Source organism: Equus asinus, chromosome 1 (assembly GCF_041296235.1).
Source record: "Equus asinus isolate D_3611 breed Donkey chromosome 1, EquAss-T2T_v2, whole genome shotgun sequence".
Classification (NCBI taxonomy): Eukaryota; Metazoa; Chordata; class Mammalia; order Perissodactyla; family Equidae; genus Equus; species Equus asinus.
Genome location: NC_091790.1, coordinates 201,203,038 through 201,220,059, shown reverse-complemented (window position 1 = coordinate 201,220,059; position 17,022 = coordinate 201,203,038). Strand labels below are relative to the sequence as shown.

Sequence of the window (17,022 nt, the reverse complement as noted above, 5' to 3'; positions counted from 1 at the left end):
AGTTTTACCAGAAGTTAATCAATCTTACTTTTCTTTTCAAAAAACAACTTTTGGCTTTGTTAATCTTCTCTGTTGTGCGTTTGTTTTCTATTTCGTTAATTTCTGCTGTTACTTTTCTTTCCTTCTTCTTTCATAGTGTTCTTTTATCCAGTTTTTTAGTAGCTTCTTGAGATGGATTCTGAATTTATTTTTATTCTTCTTTTCCAGTATATTGCTCAAAGCTATAAGTATTCCTCTAAATGCTGATTTAGTGTCCATCAATGGATGAATGGATAAAGAAAATGTGAGATACACACACACACACACACACAGGAATATTATTCACCATTAGAAGGAAGGAAATCCTGTCATCTGTGACATGGGTGAACATGGAAGGCATGATGCTAAGTGAAATAAGCCAGACTAAAACAAGACAAATACTGTATAGAATCATTTTTTTGTGGAATTTTAAAAAAAAGAAAGTCAGACTCATAGAAACAGAGAGTAGATTGGCTGTTGCCTGGGCCCGAGGGGTGGGGGAATTAGGGGATATTGGTAAAAGGGTACAAACTTACAGTTATGAGATCTAAGGCTCAAATGTGCAGCGTGGTGATATAGTTAGTAATACTGAATTTTGCACTTGAAATTTGCTGTGAGAGTAGATCTTAAGTGTTCTCACCAAAAATAAAAAAAAGGTGACTATGTGAGGTGACATTGTGTTAATTAACTTGAGTGTGGTAATCATTTCACAATGTATATGTGTGTCATATCATCATATTTTATATTTTAAATATATTACAATTTTATTTGTCAACTGTACCTCAGTAAAGTGGGGCAAAAAGAAACTAAACAAAAAATTCTAAATTATTCATGATGTTCTTGTCTCCTTTTATTAATTAATGTGAAAGGTATGTAAAAATTTCCCACTCTAATTCTAGATTTATTTATTTCTCTTTGTTATTCTGTCAAATTTTTGCCTTACACATTTTGAAGCTATATTACAAGAAGCCTAAAGTTAGGAATTCTTGTATCTTTCTGGTAAATTCAGCCTTTTATTATTCATAGGTGACCTTTCTATCTCTAGCCGTATTGCATGTCTTAAAGTTTATTTTGTCTGACAGTAAGATACACCTGCTTTCTTTTTGTTAGTGTTTTGCAAGTCATATATTTTTTTCATTCTTTTATTTTCAATCTTTCTGTATTCCTAAGTTTTATAGATGTGTCTTTTGTAAATAGAATATAGAAAATTAGTTGGTTGTTTTAACCCAATATGACAATCTTTGTCTTTTAACCTGAGGCATTTAATTTATTTACTTTTAATGCATTTGTTGATGTATTTACATTCCAATCTACCACTTTATTTTGTGCTTTCAATTTGCGTTACTTATTTATGTTTTTCTCTCCCTCTTCCTTTTATTTTGTTTGAATGTTTGGGATTTTTACAATGCCATATCTCCCCCTGCTACTTTGAAAAATATAAATGCTATTTCTTCTATTTTAGTGGTTATACAGCAACTCCATATGCATAGTTATTTCTCAAAGTCTATAGTTAACCAATAACTTTACGCTCCTCTCAGGTAATACAAGCATCTTAAAACACTTTAACTCCATAACCTTCCTCTTAACTTACATGCGGTTTTTGTTTTTTACATTATTCCGTAAGCTGTTTTAACCTCATTATTGTTATTATTTTACACAGTCAATGTTCACTTAGACTTATTCATATATTTACTAATTTTTTGCCTGTTTCTTCCTTCCAACATCTCAACCCTGCTATCTAGATCATTTAGAATAAACCCTTTAGAATTTCCGTTAGGGCATACCTGCTGTTGATGAATTCCTTCAGTTTTTGTTTGTCTGAAATTGTCTTTATTTTACCTTCACTCATGAGCGATATTTTACCTGAGTACAGAATTTTGTGTCGACAGTTACAGTATTTCAGTACTCACAATTCCACTGCCCTCTAGCTTTCATTGTTGCACCTGAGAACTCAGTTGTCAATCTAATAGGCACCCCATTGAAAGTAGTATGTCTTCTTTTCATGATGCTTTTGAGGGTTTCTTGTTGTCTCTGGATTTCTGCAATTTTACTACAATAACTCTAGGTATGGATTTAATCTTGTTTATTATGTTTGAGATTCATTGGGGTTCTTGAATGTGAAGTGTGACATCTTTCATTAGTAGTAAAACGGTCTCAGCCATTGTCTCCTCAAATATTGCATCTGCTTCATTCTCTTTCGTTTCTTCTTCCAGGACTCCATTTAAATGAACTTCAGACCTTCTCATTGTATCCTCTATACTCATTACCCTCTATTCTATAGTTGCCATACTTTTGTCTCTCTGTGCTTTGTAACGGATAATTTTCTTCCCAGTGTTCTAATTCGCGGATGTTTTTCTTTGGCTGAAACTATTCATTGAGCAGAACATAGACATATTCAATGAGTTTTTAATTTTAGTTATTGACTTTTAGATATAAAATTTCTATGTTGTTCTCTTTTCAAATCCTGTTGGTTACTTATTGTGCTTCCCAGTTTCCTACTGAAATTTTCAAGCTTGTCGTTTATCTTCCTGAACACAGCAAACATTGCTATTTTACAGTGTGTTTCTGGCAGTTCTAATATAAAAAGTTCCTGTGTTTAGTTCTTTGGTCTGTTGTTTTTATTGATTTTCATTGATGGTTTTTTGCTTCCCTGTGTGCATAGTTATCCTTAACTATGTGTTGGACATTGTATTCCAAAATTTATTGGGAGAACTAGTGTGTGGGGATGACAATATCTTCTTTCATTTGGTTTTTCCAAGTATCTGAGGGGCTGTAGCAGTTAGGAAACCTCAAGATAGTTTCAAGGCTTGAGTTTTCTGGGCTGTTCAGATGTCACAAAGATCAGCCACAAATTCTTACACTGGCTGTTTCTTTCAGTTCACTCTTGCTTCTCAGGGTCCTAGCCCAAAGCCAGAGATAGTTTTACTAGTGTCCCCACTCTTAGTGGGCCCAGAATTCTGGCCTCTATCCCCCCAGTCCCGAGAGGCTTCCAAAAGTCCCACTTAGCCTCTCAGCTACCTCTTCTGGGCTGGAAAACACTCTCAGGACCAAAGCAGCTTCCGATGCGGAGATTTAACTTTCCATATCCCATCCTTTCCAAGTCACCATCTAGAATTTCCTGTCTAACTAGTTAGCTCTTTGATGCCTTTAATGAGATGTTTGTAATATTTTCTGAGCTTTTTGATGTGTCCTCATAGGAAAGATTATTTCAAATTATCTTGTTCACTAAGGAACAAGGAGATTCTTCAGCAGGATTCTTTATGCCATTTATATGTCTTGAATATTTTTATCCAAATTTAAAAAAATTATTATATAAAGTACAGTCTACTGCTAAGCATTCTCAGTAAGGAAATACTCACCCAGGTTAAAAAAGAAAAAATGGTAGGAGAGAAAGGAGGGAGAGGGAGAAACAAGTGTCCGAGTCTATGTAGAGGCAGCCCTGCTGAGAAATCCCAGCGAGAGGACAGAGGCTTTGCCTTTGATACGGTTCTCAAACCCTCCCAGTCACCTCTGGGAACTAGGAAGATGGATATCGATCCTTCAAAAGTGGCAGCAGCAAGAACAGAGAGAGAGCCTTCTTTCTGGAGATTACAGTCAGGTTGAGTAAATGAGACTTTTAGAGAAAGTGAAGTCCCCACACGGACCATGAAGGCCGACTGTCCCCAGGGGGAGGTGGAAGTGGGCTGGGCTGACTTCATCAGCCTCTTCAGTGAAATCTGACGCCCGTAGCTACCGTGTGGATGGTGCTCAGGGCAGCATTCTTGGAGCAGGTCCTGATATAGACCCTGAGTTTTTATCACAAGACAAAGCGCATTACTTAGCGGTTAAATGTGTGGGGAAGGGTTAGAAATTCCAGCACCTGCTTCAGTAAGTCAAAAGGGCAGACAAAGAGGGGGTACCTGGATTTGAACCAGGGACCTCTTGATCTGCAGTCAAATGCTCTACCTCTGAGCTATACCCCCATTCATGTGTGGCTTTTCATTAGCATCTTTTCACCCATGGAACTACGCACAGGATACTTATGCATCTATACTTCACTGTTTTTCTGCATGTCCCAAGAGGTGGCGAGTCTTCTCTGCTATGGTCCACTCTCCCATCTTCCCCTCTCCAACCTCAACTAGTCCCCCCCAGCCCTCCTCTTCCTCAGGTTGTGGTCATGCCACCAACCTTTACACCCGGAAAGGTCAATTGAGTCTATAAGTGTTTCTACCTGAGCCGGCATGTAGTTATCAGGACAGGAGCAGTTGGTCCTAGGTCTTCGGTGAACCTCACATTCAGCTCAGGGAGAGCCTCCTCCATACTCCAAGGCCTCAAGGAGAGTGCTCCTTGTTTCACTCATTCATTCATTCACTCAACAAACACTCAGATCATGGTAGATGCCAGGCCCAGTCATCCATGTTGAGGATACAGAGACAAATAAAACATTGTCTCTGTTCCCGAAGAGTCTTAGTCCGAATAAGAGACAAATCTATGAACCAAAATATTTCCAGAGAGTAGCAGAAGCCCAAGCGGAGAACTGTGGGAGCGCGGAGAAATGAGCCACCTGGCCTGGGGATTCAGGAGCGGCTTCCGGCAGGAGATGGACAAGGAGGAGTTTGGTGGATGAAGAAGCTGAGGAGGCTTGCAGGCCAAGGGAGAAATAAGAACAAACATTTAAAAAGCGGGTCAAGTGTGGGGCCAGCCCCGTGGCTGAGTGGTTAAGTTCACGCACTCCGCTGCAGCGGCCCAGGGTTTCGCTGGTTCGGATCCCGGGTGCAGACATGGTACCGCTCGCCAGGCCACGTTGAGGTGGGGGTCCCACATACCACAACTAGAAGGACCAGCAACTAAGATATACAACTGTGTACCAGTGGGGATTTGGGGAGATAAAGCAGAAAAAAAAAAAAAAGATTGGCAACAGTTGTTAGCTCAGGTGCCAATCTTAAAAAAAAATTAAAAAATTTAAAAAAAAAGTGGGTCAAGTGTGTCTGGAACTCGGTGAGGCTTGAGACTGATGCCACACAGAAAGTGTGCTCATCATCCCAGGAAACATTTTGCAGTCCTACTAATGCAACGAGTGGGACTCAGCGGTGTCACTGGGGGAAGGCCTGTGACACACAGCATGACTAGCCCTGACCTCACTTAACCCTCACATCCACCTCTCTGTTGTCTAATTCTAGAGATGAGGACACAGGTTTGGCCAGAACAGAACCCAGGTGCAGACAAGCACCAGCATTTGTCCTAGAACACAGGACAATCAATACAGGAACTGGAGTGCCCTAGGGGTCAGGAGCTAATATGGGTGACAAGAGCAATCACCTACCTCCTCTTTATTTGCTACTTCACAGCTAAAAGCAACTTTAGCAAGGGGGCACCTGGATTTGAACCAGGGACCTCTTGATCTGCAGTCAAATGCTCTACCCCTGAGCTATACCCCCTAGCCTACTCTTATGCCTTAATTGTACCTCTTGAACTGTGCAGCCTTCTGCAGTTCTTGGACTCCTGCAGCCAAGCTCCCAGGAGGAGGCAGTCGGCCCCATGACAGCCTGGCTCTCACTGTCATCACTTACTCGCTCGTCCACCTATAGACACCCACCGACCAGTTCCTGTGTGCCAGGCTCATCCTTCCTTCTTCCATGTTCTCTCCCTCTCTCTCTGGCTCTGCTTACCTCTACCACCCCTGCTCTGTCTACACTGCAGGGGGCAGTCACTGGCTCTCCCAGCCTAATAGAACTCTGCTCCCCTCCTCTCCTCCTGCACTAGGGCACTCAGGAGAGAGAGGTCTCTGCATGGATAGAGGAGCAGGTCTGGGCCAAGAACCTGGCCAGGACACCAGATCCTGAAAGACAGATGGCCCCCTTTCTCCCTTTCCACCGTATGCTTATTTATTCAACCCCCCCCTTCCCCCAACCCCCGGCCCCATCCACTCAACCTGCTAAATATTGTGGAGGAACAAGGGGAACCAGCCCCAGGTTCACACTTGGGGAAAAAACTGACTTGGCAGGGGGTGGGGCGGGGGGACAGTGGACCATCAGGATAGCTTGCCTGTGAGCCACCAGGGCATGGAAGATGACGGGTTCCAAGACTTCTGGCAGACACAGGCAACTCAATGTGGGCCTCGAGAATGGGGAGTAAACCAGGGGAGGGGGCTGTCCTCTAATCTGAAAGGCTGGGCCATGGTGTGGGACAGAGCCGCAGAGAGCTCCCCACCCCCCATTAATGGAGAAGCCAAAAAAGGCTTTGAGCCCACATCAACCCTTCCCAGCGCCGCCCCTCCCCATCCCCTCTCCCCATAGAAGCAGTCTCTAACAATGACACTCACAGGGCTTTAGGGACATAGCTGTCTTGTCCAGAAATACTGAGGAGGGTCCTCAATCTCCTGGGCAGATTGTGCCAAGTTTACCTAGCACCTGAAGTGATGTCATACATACTGTGTTCTCCTCTTTTCTTGAGGCCTCTTCAACATACCAGAATTGGCCACAACCTCCCTCCATTGACCCAAGGGGATGATACTTTTAGTTCCTACTGACTGCAGGGGAAGAGGGTAGCAACCAGCCAGCCAGCATAGCTGACAGAGCAGGAACTGGTCTCTGACGGGGCATCCCAGGGCCTACCCCCTGCCTATACGGAACCTCTCCCACACCAGATGAGCCCAGCCTGGGGAGCCCCTTCTTCCTGGCAGAAACCTGGCAGTGAGGCCACCAGCTGGCTCCTGCTACACACCGGACCCTTACCACTCAGTCTCCACGACGTCATCCCTTCCCACCCCCCATCAAGTGGGGTGCTCCTCCAGCCCCCTCTAGGAAGGAGAATTGTTTGAGCAGCTGACCTAGGAAATGGGCCTGAGGGACTGAAGTAGCCCAGGGTGTGCGCCTGGGCTGGGAGGGTTGGGGAAGGACAGGGATGTAGAAGGAGATGACGTCAGCCCTGGGGGGAGGGAAACTGCTGCCTGGCTTGGCCTCTTGGGAGGTGGGGCAGCAGGGGAGACGCAGAGAGAAGACACCATGAGGACAGTCTGTGGGAGAGGCCAAGCCACTGACACTGGGGTGGCGAGGAGACAGGTCTTTGACACTGTTTTAGTTAATTGTGGTTTCTAAGAAAGAAGCCATGACTAAGTACAGTCGAAATTTTAAATTACCCAGGAAAGCAAGAAACGTGGGTTCTAGGCACTGAAGGGCTGTGCAGTTTTCAACCAGAGGAAGTGAGTTCTAGCCCAGCAGCGACCACAGCAGTAGCCAGAGAGACGACAGGATCCGAGGGTCCTCTGCCCATTGTCACACAAAATGTTCAAAGGGTGCTGTTACTGCTGCTTCATGTTGAGGAAAAACTGGCAATTTTTACATTATCATACCATAAAACAGAAATATTTTGGTTTTTACACAGCAAATTTCGTAAATTTTTTATTGTTGTATTTCCAACAGTTAAAGAAAATTGGTTTCTTTCTGACATTGGGGGCTGGTGGCGTGACTTTGAGTTAGGCAAAACATTCTTAGATATGACACCAAAAGCTCAAGTGATAAATTGGACTTCATCAAAATTAAAAACTTCTGATCTTTGAAAGACTGTTAAGAGAAAGAAAAGACAAGTCAGAGACTGGGAGAAAGTATTTGCAAACCATATATCTGATACAGGACTTGGACCAGAATATATAATGAACCCTCAAAACTCAATCATAAAAAACAAACAAGCCAAATGAATAAATGGACGAAAGACCTGAACAGACACTCTAGCAAAGAAGATATATGACGGCAACAAGCACATGAAAGTCTGCTCAACATCGTTAGTAATTAGGGAAGTACGAATTAAGACCACAATGAGATACTGCGACATTACAGCAGAATGGCTGACCAGAGCGAGGGTCGGCGAGGATGTGGAGCGACTGGAACATTCCTACACTGCTGTGCAAATGCAAAATGGTACAACCACTTTGGAAAACAGCTTGGCAGTTTCTTAAAAAGTTAAACATACGCGTAGCATATGACCCAGCTATTCCACTCCTAAGTTCACCGAGAGAAATGAAGGCACAATCCACGCACCCACGCACCCAAGGTTCACAGCAACTTTATTACTTAAAGCCCAAAACTGGAAACAACTCCAACATTTACTGACAGGAGAGGATGAACAAACTGTGGTCTACGCATCCAACAGAAGAATTCTGTTTTTTTTTTTTCTAAGATTTTTATTTTTTTTCCTTTTTCTCCCCAAAGCCCCCCGGTACATAGTTGTATATTCTTCGTTGTGGGTCCTTCCAGTTGTGGCATGTGGGACGCTGCCTCAGCGTGGTTTGCTGAGCAGTACCATGTCCGCGCCCAGGATTTGAACCAACAAAACACTGGGCCGCCTGCAGCGGAGCATGCAAACTTAACCACTCAGCCACGGGGCCAGCCCCAGAAGAATTCTTGTCAATAAACATGAATGAACAATTGACGCAACAATAGGGATAGATCTCAAATAATTATCTTGAGTGAAAGAAGCCAGAGCAAAAAAAGAATGCATATGGAATGATCCATTTACATAAAATTCCAGAAAATGCAAACTCATCTGTGGAGACAGAAAGCAGACCAGTGTTGCCTAGAGTGGTGGCAGTATTTTAAGAGACTAGTATTTTACTAGGAGAAAGAAGGTAGGGAGTGGGAGATTCTGGGCTCCAACTGGGACATAGTCCGTTGCATCTCTCTCCCACTTCCCACTCCCTTCCCCAAAGCTCTGTGGGCTCCGGCCATCTCCTTGCCCAGCACCAGCGTAGAGCATTTGCTTTCACACCTGGAAGCCAATTCATCTTCTTATCCGGGAAACTGAAGCCCCCAGAGCTGATTCATTCAAGGCCTTGGCGTCACTGACAGTTCTGCAACCCCCACCCGCCCCTGGGCTTCTGGGTGATTCTCCCTCCTGCCCATTTCCCTGAGTCTCTCAAAGGTACCCCACGAGGCTGGTCCAGCACCCAGGGAGCAGCTGAGCAGTTGACATCATTGACCCTCTCCTCTGACCACTTGTCAAGTTCTTTTTTTTTTTTAAATAACTTGAAGACAGTTTATTCTTAGATATGTAAATTATTTTATTTTATTATTATTATTTTTTTGTGAGGAGGATTGTCTCTGGGCTAACATCTGTGCCAATCTTCCTCTATTTTTTTATATGTGGGATGCTGCCGCAGCATGGCTTGATGAGTGGTGTGTGGGTCTGCACCCAGGATCCAAATTCGTGGACCCCAGGCTGCCAAAGCAGGGTGTGCACATTTAATCACTACGCCACCAGGCCAGCCCCACTGTCAAGTTCTTTGTCAGTTTTCATATACCTCTCACTCCCAGGACATGACCCCCACCTGCCCATCCCCTTCTGGCTGTCCCTCTGTCTTTCAATAACTTCTCCTTCTCAAAAGTTCACACTTTTCACTTGCGCAACCCCTTTCCTAGCCTTATCACTGTGGTGATTCGGCCTCCAGGACGCCCCCTCACCAGCCCTGATGATTTGGGCCTCTGCTCCTCCGCTCTTTACCCCCGGCCTGCATCTCTGGTTGTGCTTGGTGATCTCTGCCTCCATGTTGATGAGTTCCCCCATCCCTGCTCCCTCAGTGCCTTGACCTCAGGACTTCTTGGCCAGAGGACACAGCTGGGACCTGGTCACCACAGGAAACTGCCCCACCTCCAAAACTGTGAACTCTGAAGTTCCCTACCCTCACTTCAATCTCTAATTCTCTAATTCTCCCTCTACCAACTCTACACTCCTCCCTCGGAACTTCTCCTTCCTTTTACCCCACACTCCTCCTGGCCTGCTTTCCCCTTCCTACCCAACACAGAGTCATGGCTGGCCATTTTGATCTTGGCTTCCTCAGCTGTTCTCAGGGGTCCCAGAGGGATAGGACAGTGGGGACTAAGGCTACTATAAGCTCCGGATTCTGGAGAAGCCTGTATTAATCATGTGTTTTTATTTTCTGTATTTTATGAAGCTTTAACATCTTGGGACTTTGCATGGGCCAGGAAGGGACTGCCCCTTCCAGGGTTGGCTAATTCCTAGAGATAGCAAACTCTTGCCTACAAGCGTGCCTTTGATATGCAAACCAACCAAACCCCCTTCCATGTCCCCATCTGCATCCTTTTTCAGGCTCTTGCAGTCCAGAGCACTATCCCACTGCCCTAAATCACTCCAGGGTCAGGTACTGGACAAGTAGGGCACACCCCCATAGTCCAGAGCCCGCCAAAATCACTCAGACCATCCAACCCTAAGCCTGCTTACCCTGCCTTGCCCATTTCTTCCCATGCAAACCACAACAAGGCACCTGCTCACGCTCTCCCCCCGGCCCCCGCTCCTGCTGTCTCCTGACTGACCCTGGTGCTGCCCTGCGTGGCCTGCTGTGCCCCCTCATCTTGGAAACTGTGAGCGGCAAACTATATTTTCAATGGCAGTCATCTGATCTGTTGGCCTCACCATGTTTGAATAAAAAAAATCTTGGGTCCATTTTAAAACAGAGCCAACAAGTGCAGACAAAATCTTAGCCTCAAAGACTCCTGAGAAGACAGAGGAGTGAGCAGAAGTGAACTAAAACCTCCACCCCCACAATGTCACCCTCAGAGCGTTCGGACCCTCCTCCTGGATCTAAAGGCCTCTGCATATCTCCACCAGTCATTGCTCTTCCTTTTCCACTAGGCCAGGCCCTCCTTGTCCCTCTCCCTTGTCCCAGGACATCTGTGTCAACAACTGAAAACATGAAAACCACTCCTGCTCAATTCTGGACCCCATTGTCTGGGAAATGGCTGTCTAACCTTTTCCGTTTGCATCAAAATCTTTCTAAAATTAAAAATGGGATCTCCCAGACCAAAGATCTTCATAACATAGAGCAAGTACTCTACCACCACGCTCTAAGCCCATCTAAAATAAGCTGTCCCATTAGCACATTTCACATGACCAGCCACCACCAAGGCTCTAATGATGCACTAACCATCATATCAGCTCCTCAAGAAGCTGAGAGGTAAGCGACTGCAGGGGACCATATTGCCTGCCATCCACCTCCCTCCATTGTGCAGTCACTTAATCTAGTCACCCATCAATCACAGCAGTCACATCTAGGACTTCTGTCTTCTCTCAACATTCCTGAATCTCCAAAATGGGTCGTCCATGAAAAACAGAGCCCCTTCCCTACAGAGCCAATATTTACCTGCTGGGTTACTCTCCTTCTCATCCCTCATGAGAACGTGGCCCACAATTCATGAGGCTCCCTATCGTCCTTGTGGGAGTGAGGCATCGCCTGGGCCAATCATTGGTAACCCTCTTCTGGGACCCAGCTTCACGTGAGCCTGCTCTGGAACCAGAGATCTCTTCTTGCCCTGAGGTCTGTCTGTATCCCAAAGTCCAGGCCCATGGGGTGCCTTTGCTGCTGAGAGACACTCCACAAGGACCTCACTCTCCGGCCACTCCCTTCCCCAAACCTCCGTCTGCTGACCTCCAGTCAGCTCTCTGCTCTCTCAGGCCACCACCATCATCCTGTTTGGGGAAGGACACCCAAGTCAGGGGGAGGATGGTGGGGATGAAGCTTCCATGAATTCTCATCTCAGGGGGAACCGAGTTATTGTGTGAAAACAAAATGAACTCCTAGCAAGAGCATGAAGTGAGCGTATTGTAATAATAATGATAATAACTAGGGCCTGGAGTCGGAGAGAACTGGGGTTGACTTCAGACCTGACTTTCTATCATGGTTTTACCACTTACCAGCTGTAGGATCCTAAGTCAGTCATTTAACCTCTTTGAGCCTCTATTTCCGTATCTTTAAAGTGGGAACAACAATAGTGCCTGTTCCTGTGGTTGTTATGCATATGAAATGATTGGGTCACTTAGAAGTACCTGGAGCAAAGTAAACAATAAACATTAGCTCCCAGTACTATCGATAAAATGTTACAAAATTTGAAAATAAACAGCGTCAACAGCAAAGATCCTTTGATAAACTCCCTGTTCATCACAACGCTCCTTAAAATGGTAAGGAATTGGAAACAACATAAGTGCCCAAACTTAGGGGAACATGTGAGACAAGGTATGTCAGGCCCAGCACGGCCTCTCCTGTCTCCCCAGCCCATCTCCACAACCACTGCTTCCCCTGACCTGGCAGGATTGGTCCACACTCCAGCCCCAAACTCCGTGAGCAGACCCTTCTGCACTGAAACTGTTCTCCCTGATGGAGCCAACCTCGCAGATCACTGACTCTGTAGAGACCCCGCCCCTGTTGCCTGTGCTCTGGCTCCCCCGGGGCCTTGCACACACCTCCATCATCACACACATCACACACATCTATATTCCCAGAGGCTGGACCTGTGCTGGGAAGTAAGGCAGGGACAACACGGCAGATAACATCAGGGCACGGTCACACCTGGGCCTTAGACTTAGAGCACATGGCGATTGGAGGAGGAGGAGGAGAGTCCAAGCCTGTTGGAGCTGCACGTGTAAGATGCAATTCCAGCCTGCTGCGTGCAGCTGCTCCTTACAGTGACTGATGAAAATGGAGGTCGAGAGGCAGGAGGTCGAGAGGCAGGAGGCCAAGTGACCCAGGCATCTGCAGTGAAGCTGTGCTAAAGGAGGGTTGTCCCCAGCATACCTGGGCGGGAAGTGTTGGGGACAATACGGTTTAACTGAGGTGGAGTGTGCTTGCCTCCACCTGGGAGGCCACCCAGGAGGACCCTCAGACAGTTGCTCACCTGTGGGACACCCGGCTTGCTATCTTTCCTTCCAGTCTGAGTCTGCCCACCCTCACAGCAGCTACCTTCTCATCCCCTGCTCATTCTCATCCACAGCCCCCATTCGTCACACACAAGTCAGATATTTAGCTGGACACGGGAGCTGCCCCACCTGGTTACGACATTGACATACTTCCATACTGAGGTCTCAAGTCACCCCAGACCACTCAAGCCACCAGCCACCCATCTCCCAAGATACAATAACTAAAGTAAGGCTGCCCTGTTCCATCACTGTGGCCACCATCCTTCTGAACGCTTAGCTCATTGTTAAATCTTTTGAATATCACTGTCACATGTTCTCACAACAAATTACCACGATGTGAATACTTACCTGGCAAGTCGTGCTCTACCTGGCTGGTAGATAGTTTGTATTATTTTATATTAACTCTTGAGTTGCTGGTAGGTCTTCAAGCTCCAGAAAAAGCCCCTGAGGCTCTACTGGAAGCCAGGCTGAGGACGCACAGGTACAAAGGCATTAGTTGGTTGTAAGCATTGGGGGTGCAGGTCAGTGGCAGTGCATTTGCCTGCAGGGTAACAGGTCCCTGGGGCAGACCCCAGTGCCCGCTACCTGTCTTGTCCCGTTTTGCTCACTAAGGTAGGCACTGCCATTCTCGTTCCTCTAATGCTGGATCAGAAACCCTTCATCCCACCACACTGCAGACACCTCAGCTGCCCATGGAATCACCGCTCAGTGTGTCCATGTGTTAACACCGTGGTCCACAACCCACGTGGCCTTGGGCGAATGTGCACTTTCCACGTGTGTGGCTCTTATTTCAATCCATCCAATGTTCACCCACTGATTCAACATGTATTTATTGAGCATCTGCAATGCACCGGGCACAGTTCCAGGTGCTGGGAATAGACAAAGTTTAAGACAGTTAACATCCCTGCCTTTATAGAGCTTATATTCTTGGGGAAGTGGTAGGTGATATCTGACAACAACCAAAAAAAGATGTAAACTTCAGGTCATGAAAAGGGCCAGGTAGAAACATGAATTGGGTGAGCAGATAGGTGATCAGGTGATGAGAAGGCGGAGGTACTGTTTTAGATAGAGACATTGGGGAAGCCTCTCAGAAGCAGCATTCGAACAGAAGTGAGTGAGTGGGAATGACAGGAAAGGTTCTAGGGGATGAACAAGCAGATGGAACAGGAGATGCCAAGACCCTGAGGAGGGAAAGAGCTTGACGTGCTGTAGGAACAGAAGGAAGATCAGTGTGGCTGCAGCAGAACAAGGGGCAGGAGGCCGATGATGCCTTTGGAGAGATAGGCAAGCTCCTCAGTGGGAAATTTCTATTTCCACTTGTGTGATGAGGAGCCGTCAGAGCTTTGGAACAGGAGAGGGACATGATGGGAGCCACATTTTTAGAATATTACTCTGGCTGCTATGGGGAGCATTGATTGGAAGAGAGAAGAGTGCAACCCAAAAGATCACACTGGAGATTGTTGGTGAACTGTGGAGCGGATAAGAAACGGTCGGGCACAGGAAGCATTTTGAAGGTAGAGCGGGTGGGAGTTACTGATGGACTGGATGTGAAAGGTGAGGGCAGAAGGCAAGTCAAGAACCATGCCTAGGTTTTTGGCCTGAGCACCCGCGTGGATGGTGGCTCCTTTGCTGGTCTAGAGTAGGATCAGGAAGGAGGAGATTTGAGTGAGAGTGGGAAATTAATAGTTCTGTGATGGGTAAATGAAGATAGAGATGCCCATCAGAGATCCAACATCAGGTAGCTATTCCAGTCTGGAGGGTAAGGAGTGCTCCAGGCTAGAAATGTAATCTGGGAGGCATCAGCATGTAAATGGAATTTGAAGCCAAGGAATTAGGAGTTAGAAGTGACAAGAGAGCCCAGGACACCACCCTGTGTAGACTAATATTTCAAGGCTGGTGGAAGAGGAGAGCAGGCCAAGGAGGCTGGGAAATAGCAGCCAGTGGGGTAGGACGAAGGTGAGTGCAGCGTCTAGAAAGCTTAGTCTTCATGCATTTGGAGGAGGAAGTGGTCATCGTTGCAAAAGTATGAGAGGCCAAGTAAAAAGAGGAGAGAGAATTGGCCTCTGGCATTGGCAAGATAATGACCAAATACAGGTCACCGATGCACTTGATAAATCTGTTTTCATGAATCAGGTACCCTGAAACCTGGATTGCAGTGGGATGTAAGGAAGTGGAGTCTGTGAGTATAGGCGATTCTTCTGAGTAGTTTTGCTGGGAAAGTGGAGTAGAGAAATTGGGCAGGAACTGGAGCGGTCATGGGATCAAGAGAGACTTTTTGAAAGATGACGATATTAAGGCATGCTTATATGCCTATGACAATAATCCCATAGAGAGGAAGAAAATGTCAATGCAGGAGACAGAAGACAATTGCAGTGGGGTCCTTGGGAAGGCAAGATGGGAATTTAATTCACAAGTGATAGATTGGTCTTGATAGATGAGCATGAAAACACTTCTTTTTAACAGAGGGGAAGGCAGATTATATGAGTACAGTCAGAGACTGGTTGTTTGGAAATGACGGAAGGAAGGTGGATGTGTTCTCATCTGATAGCACCAATTTCTGAATAGTCAAGATATTTAACTACAATAGAAGACAGGCAGGAAGCGTTGAGGACTTGAGAAGAGCACAGAAGAGTCCAAGTAGCCGCCTCAGAAAGTGAGAAAGCAAGTGTATCACATAATGCTGTTGGACTTCCCCAGCTGTGTTCAAGGCCGACATGTGATTCTGGTCACAGGTGAATCTCGTCTGCAGTTGTGTGATGTGATTTTTCCCCAGCACTGTCGGGCTGCTCAGACGTGGGCATGGACTAAGTGAACACCTGGGTTGTGATTTTGCCAAGTAGATACAACACAGGGAGAGAGGGCCAAACAGGTAAGAGGATTGCAAGAGAGTTGATGCGCTGGGCCATGGAATCTAAGCTGTGTGGGCAGCAGGGAGAGGACACGAGGGGTGAGATGGATGGTGAAAAGTAATATGGGCAATGGAAAGAGGACTTGACAAAGTCAGATAGAAGGTCATGGTCAGATACTGTGTTTGAAATCAAGACCTCAAAGGCGGCAGTATTACTGATAACAATAGTGAAGTGTGCGTCTCAGATTCCTACTTTATATGCCACAGTGCTTAGCTTAGGGCCACCTACCACCCACTGGTCTACAAGCCCCTTAAGGACAGGAATCCTGCCTTACTTCTCTTATGAATGCTCCGCCCTGAGCCCGAATCCGGGGCATAGTAAGTGTTTAATAGATATTTGATGAATGAATGAATGGGAAATAAATCCTGTATGAACAGCTATGCTAAGAGCCCCCCACCTCCTCAAAGTGGGAAATGGGAAAGTTCACTTGAGTTTAGGGCAGAACAAAGGACAGAACTCAGGCCAGGTGGTTGAACCCCAAAATAAAAACTCCGGGTATCTCCTTAAAACTTCACTGTTTTTCTACAAGCTTTTATTCCTCAGACCCTGGTGCTGACAAATTAAACTATCTCCACCTGCCCACTTCTCCCTGAGCTCCTTCAACAAGGGCCTCCTTCTCAGAACTGCACCTGGAGAAGGTTGGGGGCGGGGAGCCTGAGGGAGGAGGGAGAGAGTGTGTAAGAAACGATGGAGGTCAGATAAGGAGGGGCCAGTGGCTGGTTCCTGCCTTTTATTGAACGCCTACCATGTTCCCATCTGTTCTGGGTGCTGGCTGATTCAGAATCCAGTTTGGCACTCAAGGAGCTCATGGTCCACAGAACTGTCCCCACTGCAGATATACCTGCCAAGGGACAATGTGATCATCATCTTCGTGTCAGGGCACCAGGAGTTGTCCCTGCATCCAAGGCCAAGGGCCCTTTTGGGCTTGAGCTTCATGTGCAGAGCAACAAAGAGAAACTATTTTCTTGTTAATGTCCTTCTCCACAGCATGAGGGCGGGGGATGAGAAGGTTGCAAGGGCTGTGGGACTAGACCTCCAGGGGAGGTATATTGTTGAGAAGGAGCAATGCTCAGCCCAGCTCACCACAGTATTAGCATACCAGTCTAGTGTCTCTCCTCTCTGTCTCATCCTCCTCCAACCCAAACACTGCAGGGCCAGACAAGGTTGATTTTGTTTCAAGTTTCAATCTGATCACTCCCTCTAGTGGGCATCTGTTGAGTCTGTGTACCCAGCATCCATTTCTTCAGCTCCTTGAAAATCTCCCATTTCTCATCACCTCTCTCTCCAAATACTCTGCCCTGAAAGATGAACTCCAAGATGGGTTCTGGAAGTGCAAAATGTAAGGGGGCACCTGGAGTTGAACCAGGGACCTCTTGATCTGCAGTCAAATGCTCTACCACTGAGCTATACCCCC

At 46.4% G+C, this 17,022-nt stretch overlaps 3 non-coding genes across 3 annotated transcripts; all 3 read right to left on the bottom strand.

Moving 5' to 3' along the window:
• Positions 1-3,908: 3,908 nt before the first annotated feature.
• TRNAC-GCA (transfer RNA cysteine (anticodon GCA)) lies at positions 3,909-3,980 on the bottom strand. Its single transcript has one exon. It is a non-coding gene; the product is annotated as a tRNA-Cys (tRNA).
• A 1,383-nt stretch (positions 3,981-5,363) lies between these two features.
• TRNAC-GCA (transfer RNA cysteine (anticodon GCA)) lies at positions 5,364-5,435 on the bottom strand. The gene has a single exon. It is a non-coding gene; the product is annotated as a tRNA-Cys (tRNA).
• An 11,515-nt stretch (positions 5,436-16,950) lies between these two features.
• TRNAC-GCA (transfer RNA cysteine (anticodon GCA)) lies at positions 16,951-17,022 on the bottom strand. Its single transcript has one exon. It is a non-coding gene; the product is annotated as a tRNA-Cys (tRNA).